This window comes from Sus scrofa, chromosome 2 (genome assembly GCF_000003025.6).
Source record: "Sus scrofa isolate TJ Tabasco breed Duroc chromosome 2, Sscrofa11.1, whole genome shotgun sequence".
Classification (NCBI taxonomy): Eukaryota; Metazoa; Chordata; class Mammalia; order Artiodactyla; family Suidae; genus Sus; species Sus scrofa.
Window position 1 is genome coordinate 67,651,348 of NC_010444.4, and position 13,559 is coordinate 67,664,906.

The following is a 13,559-nucleotide window of genomic DNA, read 5'->3' on the forward strand; positions in this document are numbered from 1 at the left end:
CTGTGTTATGGATTTGTTATCTCAGAACGTCCTTATTTCTCTAATATTCTTTGTCCTCATGCCTCGAATTAACTGTATAAAGAAAAAAGTCTATGTTCTTGTCATCAGTGAAGAAGAGCTAACAATTCAGAGATACTGCTGACGGCACTGTGGTGTATGGTCTTCAAGCATGAAAAACGTCTTCATGAATTGCTAAATTCCAAAGTATGGATACTTATCTGGGTGCCCCAACATTGTTTGGTTTATTCAACCCTTTCTTCTTTTTCAAAAGGTGCCCCCTCAACATGGAACCACAGAATCATACACATTCTTCAAAATTCTTCCTCCTGAGCCTCTCAGATGATCCAGACCTACAGCCCCTTCTCTTTGGGCTCCTTCTGTCCATGTACCTGGTGACCCTGCTTGGGAACCTGCTCATCTTCCTGGCTGTCACCTCTGATTCCCACCTCCACACACCCATGTACTTCTTCCTTTCCAATCTGTCCTTGGCTGACATCAGTATCAGCACCACCACTGTCCCCAAGATGCTAGTGAACCTCCAGACACACAGCAAATCCATCACCTATGCAGGCTGCTAACACAAGTTATGCTTTTTGCTCTTTTTGCCTGTTTGGAGAGTCTACTTCTGACAGTCATGGCCTATGACCGGTTGGTGGCCATCTGTCACCCCCTACACTACCTGGTTATCATGAACCCCCGCCTCTGTGGCTTCTTAGTCCTGCTGTCATTTTCCATCAGTCTTTTGGACTCCCAGTTGCACTACCTGATGATGTCACAGCTCACCTTCTGTGCTGATGTGGAAATCCCTCATTTCTTTTGTGAACTTTCTCAGCTCCTCAGTCTTGCCTGTTCTGACATCTCCATCAATATTATATTAATGTATCTCATTGGTACAATCTTGGCTGGAATTCCATTCTCAGGGATACTTTACTCTTATTCTCAAATTCTTTTCTCCATTCTCAGAATCTCATCATCAGTGGGCAGGTATAAAGCCTTCTCCACCTGTGGCTCCCACTGTCCATTGTTTGCTTGCTGTATGGAACAGGTCTTGGTGTGTACCTCAGTTCCGCTGTCTCATCTTCCTCCAGGAACGGCGCAGTGGTCTCCATGATGTACACTGTGGTCATACCTATGCTGAATCCCTTCATCTACAGCCTAAGAACAGGGACATCAAGCATGCCCTGTGGAGGATTATCAGCAGAGTAGGCTAATCTGAACACATGAGTGATTTGGGGGGGTTCATAAGATTGGAAAAGGCAGGAATTCCCATTATGGCTCAGTGGTAACATACCTGACTAGTACCCACGAGGATGCAGTTTCAATCCCTGGCCCCATTCAGTGGGTTAAAGATCCAGCCTTACAGGAGCTCAGGTGTAGGTCACAGACTCACCTCAGATCTAGTGTTACTGTGGCTGTGGCACAGGCCACAATTTGACTCCTATCCTGGGAACTACCATATGCTTCACATGAATCCCTAAAAAGGAAAAAAAGACTGGAAAAGGCAGTAAAATCAAACATATGCAACAAGAAATTCTGAATCTGCAGTCACCCACTGTATAAGTACCTATGTGTCCCTCTGCTTTCTGTTTACACAATGTTTTCCTGAGCTCCAATTTCAATCCTCATCTGAGAACTGAAACCCATATCAAACCAATGCACTCTAGCCAAAAAAATAAATAAATAAAAGAAGGCTTAGAGGAGCCCTACTAAATTTTTAAGTTAAACTTCAGAGTAGAACTAAAATATGATTTAAGAATAGCAGTGGAATGGATTGGGAGCTTGGGGTTAGTGGATGCTAACTACTGCTTTTGGAATGGATTAGCAATGAGATTCTGCTGTGTAGCACTGAGAACTATGTCTAGTTACTTATGACGGAGCATGATAATGCGAGAAAAAAGAATGTATAAATGTATGTGTAACTTGGTCAACATGCCATACAATAGAAAATTAAAAATGTGTTGGGTAAATAATGATTAAAAAAAGCAAAAAAAAAAAAAGAATAACAATGTATTTGACTTCTGTCATCCTCCTGAATTTTCTCCTCCTCTAACTTCTAGAGCCAATAGTCAAATCCTTAGCACTTCACATCTCCGCCTCCCTGATTTTGTCACAAATCTGACCAGAGTCCTCTAATCCCTCTGTTCATTCAATTTTTAAAGACATTGAAAGTGGGGGTGATCTCAGTGTTTAACATTGAGGATATGTCTGCCCTTCTGGGAAGAGGAGGCTTCTTATGAACTGAGGAATACTCTGAGGAACATTCTGAGGCTTGTTCATTGGAACAAAGAGATGTACTGATGACACCAGCTTGTGGAATGTGCTTTACCTTCATGCTTGCTGACATAACAACATAACTCTCTTGCTTCCACTGTCAAAACTTCCTGGCATACTTTGGGGATAGACCATGATAGAAGATAACATAAGAAAGGGAATGTATGTATATGTATGACTGGGTCACTGTGCTGTGCAGCAGAAATTGATACAATACTCTAAGTCAACTATACTTCAAAAAATAAAATATGTGAGGAAGGAAACAAAACAGAACAAAACATTCACTAGCATATAGCTGTTCAACTGTTCAGCTGAAAGACCTATTCTTTCCCAAGTCATTCAGGGACCCCACGTTTTGTCATTTCAGATCTTTTCTTCCTATTTTCCCTGTCTCCAAACTATTAAATTATCTGAACAGTGATGGTTCAGATGATTTGCTTTCCCCACTCTTCAAAACCAGTTCAGAAGTTCCCTGGTTGCTCAGAGGGCTAGGGATCTGATGTTGTCACTGCCATGGCCCAGGGCACTTCTGTGGCATGTGTTTGATCCCTGGCCTGAAAACCTTAGCATACTTCAGGTGCAGCCAAAAAAAAGAAAGAAAGAAGAAAGAAAGAAAAAAGAAACCCTTTCCTACAGTTATTTTGCTCTTACAAGAGGGTCCTAAATGGCTTCTCAATGTTCAGTTTCTTTCCATTTACACCAGATTAACTTTTTAAATGGAACCAAATCTTGTATCTCTTTGCTTGAATTCTTCCAATCAGGAGTTCCCACTGTGGTCCAGTGGGTTAAGGATCCAACTGCAGCAACTCGGGTTTTTGTAGAGGTGAGGGTTCAATCCCTGGCCTGGCCCAGTGGATCAGGTAGCGTAGGTCACAGCTGTGGCTTGGATTCTTTTCCTGGCCCAGTTACTTACATATGCTATGGATACATCCAAATAAACACAAAAAAACTTCCAATTGTTTTCTGAAACTCCTAGAGTAAACTTTGAATTCCTTGCCAAGGTCAGTAAGACCATTCATTATCTAGTCCCTGCTATCCCTTTCAACTCCTTCACAAGTCCAGGGACTAGTGCCATCATCATCACCCCCGCCAGGAATTCAAAAGTGCACATGTTCAGGTCTCACCTGCTGAATCAGAACTGCTATAGCTAGAACCCAAATACTTGTGTTTTAGGAAGTGTTATCAGGTGATTCCACCACACAATAAACTTGAGAACCCACTTGCCTATATATACAGGTTTTCTTGGAGTTCTTCAAACAGACCATGTTCTTTCCTGCCCCCAGACAAGCACACTTATTTCTCTCTGTCTAGAATTTTCTTCCCCTTTCCAACTCAACTTTTTACTTCAACATCAGCACTTAAAGATGCTTTCCTTGGCCTCCCATCTAAATTCTCCTGGTGTTCTCTCCATCAGGTCAGTCCTCTCTTCCTCTTTTAATATTACTGCTTTCTGAGTGATCTCACACATGTTTAGTATTATGGATACAATCTTTGCACAAGCTGCTTCAGCTATTCTTTTCCAGGTTAAACAGATGCATACCAAAAATAGGTTTTGCTCCTCTCCCAGTCTGGTCTTGTGTGAGATGTGATAGTATTGACTTAAAAAGGCCAGAAAATAGGCAATGTCATTGCCAAAACAATGTTTGGTAGAAATCTGTTATGAAATCTAGAAAGTTATTGATTGTACAAAAGAAAAACTGCATCATAGTCCAAGAGGTATGAATACTTTATCCAAAACTCTAGCAGTTGGAGTCAAGGCTATTGCAACACTGGAGAGATATTGAACTCATCTCCACTGAATCAAAAGGTGAGATGATTTTTTATTTTTTTACATGTGCATAAACGTTCTGGGGCATAGGGAAGTGCCCCAGGCTAGGGGTGAATTAGAAGCTGCAGCTGCAGCCTCTGCCAGAACTTGTGGCAACACCAGGTCCTTAACCCACTGAGGGAGGGCAAGGATGGAACCTGTATCCTCACTGAGGATAACATCAAGTCCTTAAGCTGATGAACCACAATGGAAGCTCCAAAAATGAGAGGATTTTTAAAGCTGAGGCTAGCTAATGGAAAAGCACCGGGAGATATTAGGGGAGGGAGTTGGTTGATATGATTAGTCTGTCTGTGATTGCTACTTGCTGCCTATTGAATTTAGGCTCATACCATCCACAGAAGCTAGGAGATAGATGTATCACTTGATGATTATATTTCAAAGGGATAACTTTAAGAAAATCATTTCTGGTTTGTAAAATGGACAAAAGGCTCTGAGAAGATTTATTCAAACTTGAAATGAGCAAAGAAAGAGTTTGAAAGTTTTCTAACATGGAGTTTCCTTAAGCTGCAGTGGGTTAATGATCCAGCATTGTCACTGTTGTGGCTCAGGTCACTGTTGTGGTGTGGGTTCGACCACTGGCTGGGGAATTTCTGTATGCTACAGGCATGGCTGAAAAGGAAAAAAAAAATCCTCACATCAGTGCTCTAAGAAAAGAGAGGTCAGGAGCAGAAATCAGGTAGTAATGTGTTTAAAGTTTAATCACATTTAGGGGAATATAAAGGCAGTCTTTGTCAATATATATCCAAAACTTCCACTCTTGTTCCAACTTTGGAAGTCTTGTGTTTTTGAGTATGGGCTGCTCAGCCAACCTCCACACTGAAGCATAAGTTTTAATTTACGTTTACAAGTAACTTGAGTTCTAGACTCAAAGGGCAGCATTAACACTGGTAGCAAGGCAATAAGTCCAGAATGGCAACTGGGTTCCAGGATCCACAGGGATCTGTGGTGGTGACAGCAGGTCATAGATGAGCTGACCTCCAGAGCACTGGTAATACTACTCAGCCATAAAAAATTACTAATAAGGCCATGTGCAGCAACATAGATGCAACTAGGGATTCTCATATTAAGTGTGGTAAGTCAGAAAGAGAAAGACAAATACCGTATATGCCTTATATGTGGAATCTAAAATATGGCACAAATGAACCTCTCTATAAAACAGAAATAGACTCACAGAGGTCGAGAACAGACTTGTGGTTGCAAAGGGGGAAGGGGATGGAGTGGGAGGGACTGGGAGTTTGGGGTTGCTAGATGCAAACTTTTAAATTTAGAGTGGGTAAGCAGTGAAGTCCTACTGTATAGCACAGGGAACTCTAACCAATCTGCTGTGATGGAAGATGATGGAAGATAACATGAGGAAAATAATGTATTGATATACAAGACTGGGTCACTTTACCATACAACATATTGACATAACATTGTAAATCAACTATAATAATTTTTTAACAAAGTGAAAATAACACAAAAATGTGAAAACAACTCTCAGTTAGTGGAATCTCTCCACGGATGTGAAAAAAAAGGACATTAGTTTATTTGGTTGCTTTAGACAACCAAAAATATCAAGAACAGGTCAGCAGAAGTCAGAATTGGCTCCCACAATGATTTTTTTTTCCCCAGTTTACAGGCCCAAGCTTGGTTTCATCCTCAAAGCCTCAAAATTAAAGGAATTAAAGGGGAGGCAGGTTCCCCTTTAGGAAGCCCATTGTTGTTCCTCAAAATGGTAACATCTCTCAAGAACAATCCTTGGTGATAAGTTGATTCCAATAGATGCCAGCCCTGGAGTAGGCTTGGACTCTTCTTTACCATGATAAATATCTATGTATTTATATTTGCCTTTCCTGCCTGCAGTGCCTGGGCAATCACCACCATCCAAAGACTAGCCACAATGTCCAATTTCTTTATGGTGAAGAAAATATGAAGACATCCAGGAATTCCCAGGTGGCTCAGCTGGTTAAGGATCTAGAGTTGTCACTTTTGTGGCTCGGGACACTGCTGTGGTACAGATTCCATCACTGGCCTGGGTAATTCTGCACGTCATGGGCATGGCCAAAACAAATCAAACAAATAAATATGTCCGCTAGTCCTAACATATCCTTCATTACCTGAAGTTGATCAGCATCCCATACCTAGAGACTGGCAATTCTATGATTCCATTCCCACTCTCCCTATTTGTAATCCAACACTATGTCCTGGCACCAGACTTGAAATTTTGTTCCCTTTCAGTCAGGTTTCATCACCATCTGGACTCTTGTGTTTCCAACTCAATAAATTCACCTGTAAATTAGGCAACTAGACCCAAAGACTTATTAGCACCTGATCAGTCTAATACTCTGGGGCTTGCCATTTTCCTATCTCCAGTGATACATTTTCATAGCTTATCTGCAAATGTACAAAACATATGGAAGAAAGTTCAACCTCACTAATAACCAAGTAAATAACTCACCCCTCAGTGTATTTTCTATTTGGACATATGACAGGATCTGTTAAACTCTGAGATCTAGAATTTAAGCTCTATGAGGGTAAAGAATCCTGTCTTTTTTCCCCCCTTCACTGCTATGTTGCAGATACTTACAACAGCCTGGCACACAAATGGTGCTCAGTTAGGACTGTCAAATAAACACATTTGATAAGAACTAACAAGTGTTAGTGTTGATAAAAGGCGGTGTTTCTTTTTTTTATAGCTGCACCTGCAGCATATAGAAAATCTTGGGCTAGGGGTCAAATCAGAACTGCAGCTGAGGCCTATGCCAACTCAAGCTCCATATCCTCAGCTTGTGGCAAAGCCAGATCCTTAAACCAGTGGGCAAGGCTAGGGATTGAACTCACATCCTAATGGCGACTAGTCAGATTCTTAACTCACTGAGCCACAACAGGTACTCCAATGCATTATTTCAGAATTTTCCTTCAACAATGATGAGTCTGTACTTGAAGTGGCTGGTATCAACACGCAGGACTGGAAATGCAATAGAGGGGCCATAATGGATAAGTAAAAGGAGGGGGGTGTGGAGAGTAGAATTGAGGATAATCAAGCAATCATCATAAGAGGTTAAGACAAAGTCCTCCCAAGGCCAAATTCTGACCAGTGCCACTAATGGAGTATCAATGAGAAACACAATTCAATGTGATTAAGAGGCACAATTTCTTGAGACAACTTCTGTTACCATTGTCAGCTCAAAACCCCTGGACCAGTGTTCCCATCACTGAACTCAGGGTATTCTCCCAAGAAGATTTTGTAGAGCCCCCTTGATGTCCCTGTTCCACAGGCTGTAGATGAAAGGGTTCAGCATTGGGGTGACCACAGTGTACATCACCAAAGCAACCATACCTCTCCAGGAAGATGACTCAGAGCTGAGATACACACCAAGACCTGTCCCATAGAACAAAGAAACCACGGACAGGTGAGACGCACACGTAGAAAATGCCTTGTATTTCCCATGAGCTGATGAGATTCTCAGGATTGAGGAGACAATTCGGGTATAGGAGCAAAGGATCCCTGAGAAGGGAACAATGCCAAGAAAGCCACTCACCAGCTATAGCAGGATGTAATTGACAAGTGTGTCTGAGCAGGCAAGCATGAGGGCCTGAGAGAGTTCACAGTGAAAGTGTGGAATTGCCCAGTTGGAACAGAAGGACAGCCGCAACATCAGCAGACTCTGGATCAGGGAGTATGACAAACTGATGACCCATGACACAAGAACCAGTAGACCACAGAGATGGGGGGTTCATGATGACGGTGTAGTGCAGAGGGTGACAGATGGCCACAAACCTGTCATAGGCCATCACAGTGAGAAGAAAAGTATCCATACCTCCAAAAACCATGAAAAAATACACCTGTGTGATGCAGCCCGCATAGCTGATGGCTTTTCTCTGTGTCTGGATGTTCACCAGCATCTTTGGGATGGTGGTGGAAATGAAACAGATGTCAGCCAAGGACAGGTTGGAGAGGAAGAAGTACATGGGGGTGTGGAGATGGGGGTCCGAGCTGATGCCCAGGATAATGAGCAGGTTCCCAAACACGGTGACCACAAACATGGACAGAAAGAGCCCAAATAAGATGGGTTGCTGCTCTGAGTCTTGAGACAGTCCCAGGAGTAAAAATTCTAAAACACTTGTTTGATTTCCTGGTTCCATGTTGCTGATGCCTCAGCTGGATGGCTGAGGAAGGGAAAGAACATGAAATCACCACTGAACAGAATCTAGAGTCTCTTTACTTCTTTAATTAGAGTGGGATGGAGCAAGAGTTTGGGGTTAGTGGATGCAAACTATTAAATTTAGAATGGATACGCAATGAGGACTCACTGTATGGCAGAGGGAACTATGTCCAATCTCTTGGGATAAAACCTGATGGAAGATGACAGGAGAAAAAGAATGTATATTTATTGACTGCAGCACTTTGCTGTCCAGGAAAAATTGGCACAACTTCGTAAATCAACTATACTTTAATATAAAATAAAATAAATTTTTTCAGAGTATAGTTTTCACTTAGAAGGTTGTATTAGTTATATCCTGAAACTAATATAAACAAAATCAGTTATACATATACCTATATCCATTCTTATTCAGATTCTTTTCCCATATAGGTTATTACATGGGACTGAGTAGATTTCCCTGTGCTATACTGTAGGTCCTTGATATCGATCTATTTGTGGATCTTATGATATATGTCAATTCCAACCCTCTCTACTTCTTTAATTTCTTGAAGATATGGTTTTGGTATAAAAGCCTTAACATGACAAACTTTAGGAACCCTACATTCTGTTATTTGTGATATACAGGATTTTATAATGATGTTTCAACCACTGTACCTTGTCCTCCGAGATACTCATCCATCCTCTTTGTCTCTGGCTTAGAATCAAGTCCTCCAATGCTCTTCATGGGAGTGTAAATTGGTACAAGCACTACTAAGGAAAAAATTGTGGAAATACCTCAAAAAACTAAATATAGAACCACGGTATGGCCCAACAACCCCCCTCCTGGGCACATATCCAGACAAAACGTTCATTGAAGAAAATACATGCACCCGTATGTTCATTGCAGCTCTCTATATGCAATAGCCAAGACTCCGAAATACACATGTCCTCCAGTGTTCATGGAAACACTATATACAATAGCTGAGACATGGAAACAACCTAAATGTCCATTGACAGAGGAGTGGATAAAGATGTTGTACATATACACAACAGAATGTTACTCAGCCATTGAAAGGAAATAAAATAATGGCATTTGCAGCAACATGGATGGACCTAGAAATTATCACGCTAGGTGAAGTCAGTCAGACAGTGAGACACCAACATCAAATGCTGTCACTTACATGTGAAATCTAAAAAAAGGCCACAGTGAACTTCTTTGCAGAACAGATGCTGACTCACAGTTTGGAAACCACGATTTGAAAAAATCATGGTTTCCAAAGGAGACAGCTTGGCGGGTGGGGAAGTGGGCTGGGAGTTTGGGATGGAAATTCTATAAAATTGGGTTGTGATGATTGTTGTACACCTATAAATGTAATAAAATTCATTGAGTAATTTCAAAAATAAATAAAATATACAAATGAAGAGGAAAAATGGGAGGAGTGATAGAATGATTTCTTTGGGTCCCTATGGACTTCAAAAATTCTTCTGAACATAGCAAATTTTTTCTTGTCATTCCTTTTATGATGTTAAATGACAGTAATACAAACTGCTGCCAAGGACAGTACACAAAAGTATATTTAAATTAATTCAACCTGACAAAGAAGCACTTATCCTCATAGTTGACCACTGCTTAAAATTAAGAACTACATTATAGAATAACACATAGACACCTAACACATATTGACACATTCTGATGATGATGATATAACCATCTACCACAACTGAAAGTCATTCATAAATTTAAAATTGCTTCGCAAGTCCTTTGTGGCTCAGAGAGTTAAGGTCTGATACTGTTACTGCTGTGGCTTGGCTTTGAGAACTGGCCCAGGAATTTCCTCACACTGCAAGTATGGCCAAAATAAATTAATTAATACAATAAAAGTGTTTCCAAAGGGCAGGGAGTTATAATATAAGATGTGTTGCTATAGGTGAACGTACAACCCATAAAGAAAAAGAGGTTATTTCCCTAAATGATAAGGAAAATCCAACTCAAAGTAACAGGCAGTATCATGCCAAGCCCTGAAAAAGCAGTCAGATTGACAGAAGTTATCAATAAGGTAAGCACGCCTGGTCTCATCATCACCAGCATTTAATTCACTCTAGAGTCTGGAGACTTAGGAGCCACAAATCTAAAATCTTTAGGAATTTTTTTCTTCTTTTTATGACCACACCTGCAGCATATGGAAGTTCTTGGGATTGGGGTCCAATCAGAGCTTCATCTGCCAGTCTACACCACATCTCATAGCAACACCAGATGCTTAACCCGATGAGTGAGGCCAGGGATTGGAGCCACATCCTCATGGATTCTAGTTGGGTTCATTATCACTCAGCCAGGATGGGAATTCCTCTAGGAAATTTTGATGAGATTCTCTTAGCCACTACTCATAGCCCTGTCCCTGGAGTTAACTTACTGCTCACAAAAGCCTCCTCCATGTGCTTGAATACAAACCTCTCTTTCTGAAAGTGCTTACTATGCCCAAATGGATCACCCTTGTGATAGCAGGAAAGAAAACCTGGTTGCACTGGTGGATGGAAGGATGGATGGTGAGAGATTTCCAGAAAGAAATTTGGTATGAAATCCAAATAAACCTGGGATCACCAAGGTGACAATATTCTTCCTGGTCTAGGGTTAGTGAGCTGGAATTACAGGGAGCGACGAGGAACATTTATGCTTTCAGGGACATCCAGGATTGACGTCTCAAAGGAGCTAATTAAATAAATGTTCCTAGTGTTACCCTACTTCTAAACAGCTTTGCCCTTGAGAAAGACATAACCATAATAAAAATGGAAACTGTGTCTGACAATTCTATTCCCAGATGGGAAAATTGGGGACAGTCATGATTATTTGCACTTGGGAGTTCTCCTCTCCTCAAGTATGAGGAGAAAAGCAAAAAAAAAAAAAATTAATTAATTAATTAAAAATAAAAAAGAAACCACGATGGGGATAAAAGACTTATATGCAAAGAAATATAAAACATTACTCAAAGAAATTGAAGAGGATGTAAAGACACAGTGTCAGATTTCCATTGTCAAAAAAAAAAAGAAGAAGTGGATGTAAAGAAATGCAAAGATATTCCATGCTCCTGGGTTGGAAAAATTAATATTGTAAAAATGGCCTTACTACCCAAAGCAATATAAAGATTCAAAGCAATACCTATCAAATTACCATGACATTTCTCACAGACTAGAACAAACTATCCAAAAATTTATATGGAACCACAAAAAACCCAGAATCACCAAAGCAATCCTGAGAAAGATAAACCAAGCATGAAGCATAACTCTCCCAGACCTCAAGCAATATTACAAAGCCACAGGTATCAAGACAGTGTAGTACTGGTACCAAAACAGACAGACAGACCAATGGAACAGAATAGAGAATGCAGAAATAAACCCTGACACCTAGGTCAATTAATCTTTGACAAAGGAGGCAAGAACATAAAATGGGGAAAAGACAGTCTTTTCAGCAAGCATTGCTGGGAAACCTGGACAGCTGCATGCAAAGCAATGAAACTAGAACACACCCTCACACCATGCACCTAAATAAACACAAAAAGGCTGAAAACTCAAATATAAGACAAGACACCATCAAACTCCTAGAAGAGAACATAGGCAAAACAATCTCTGACATCAATCTTATGAATATTTTCTCAGGAGAGTCTCCCAAAGTAACAGAGTAAAAATAAAGCAATGGGACCTAAACAAACTGACAAGCTTTTGCACAGCAAAGGAAACCAAAAGAAAATAAAAAGACAACTTACAGAATGGGAGAAAATAGTTTCAAGTGAGGCAACTGACAAGGGCTTAATCTCTAGAATATATAAGCATCTTCTACAACTCAATAGCTAAAAAGCCAACAACCCAATGGAAAATGGGCAAAAGACCTGAAGAGACACTTTTCTTAGGAAGATGTACAGATGGCCAACAAACACATGAAAAAATGCTCAACATCCCTGATTATTAGAAAAATGCAAATCAAAACTACCATGAGATACCACCTCACACCAGTCAGAATGGCCATCATTCATAAGTCCCCAAATAACAAATGCTGGAGGGGCTGTGGAGAAAAGGGAACCTTCTTGCACTGTTGGTGGGTATGTAAGCTGGTACAACCACCATGGAGAACAGTATGGAGCTATCTTAGAAAACTATACATAGAACTACCATATGACCCAGAAATCCTACTCTTGGACATATATCTGGACAAAACTCTACTTTAAAAAGACACATGTACCCACATGTTCATTGCAGCACTATTCACAATAGCCACGACATGGAAATAACCCAAATGTCCATTAACAGACAATTGGATTCGGAAGATGTGGTTTATATACACAATGGAATACTACTCAGCCATAAAAAAGAATGACATAATGCCATTTGCAGCAACATGGATGGAACTAGAAACTCTCACCCTGAGTGAAGTAAGTCAGAAAGAGAAAGACAGATACCATATGACATCACTCCTATCTGGAATCTAATATGCCGCACACATGAAGCTTCCCACAGAAAGGAAAATCATGGACTTGGACAATAGATTTGTGGTTGCCCAAGGGGAGGGGGAGGGAGTGGGGTGGATTGGGATGGGGGTTAATGAATGCAAACTATTGCTTTTGGAATGGATTACAATAAGATCCTGCTGTATAGCACTGAGAACTTGTCTAGATACTTACAATGCAGCACGACAATGGGAGAAAAAATTTATGTGCACATGTATGTGTAGCTGGGTTCCCATGCTTTAGAGTGGGAGAAAAATATGTTGGGGGAAATAACAATAAAAAATAAATTTTAGAAAAAGACTGCTTAAAATTAGGAAATATATTGTAGATTCATATACTGATAACTCACACAAATAGATACATTCTGAAAATGTTACACACCCATTTACCAGATTTTAAAGTGATTTGTAAATTTTAAAGTGTCAAAAATAAATTAGTAAATGAAATAAAAGTGCTTCCAACAGTCAAGGGGGTTGTAATACAATATGTGTGGTTGAAGGGCCATTAATCACATCTAAAGAATGAGAAGCTATTTCCCTAAATGACAAGGAAAATCTAGCTCATACCGAGCCCTGAAAGGGCAGTCAGATTACCATGGAAGTTACCAGTAAGAAAAGAGTGTTTAGTCTCATCATCAGCATCATTTAATACATCTAGAGTCTGGAGTCCAATTTGGAGCCACAAACCTAAAATATTTATGAATTATTTACTAGATGTTCTTAACCAGCACTCATGTCCCTGTCCCTGGAGTTACTTTACTACACATAAAAGCCTCCACAATGTGCATGTATACACACTCCTCTTTCTGACAGCACTTAGCCCAAATGGATCACCCAT

General features: G+C 40.4%; 2 pseudogenes; one reads left to right on the forward strand and one right to left on the reverse strand.

Annotated features, from left to right (window-relative positions):
* Positions 285 to 1,211, forward strand: LOC110259638 (annotated as a pseudogene).
* LOC100739297 lies at positions 7,303 to 8,227 on the reverse strand (annotated as a pseudogene).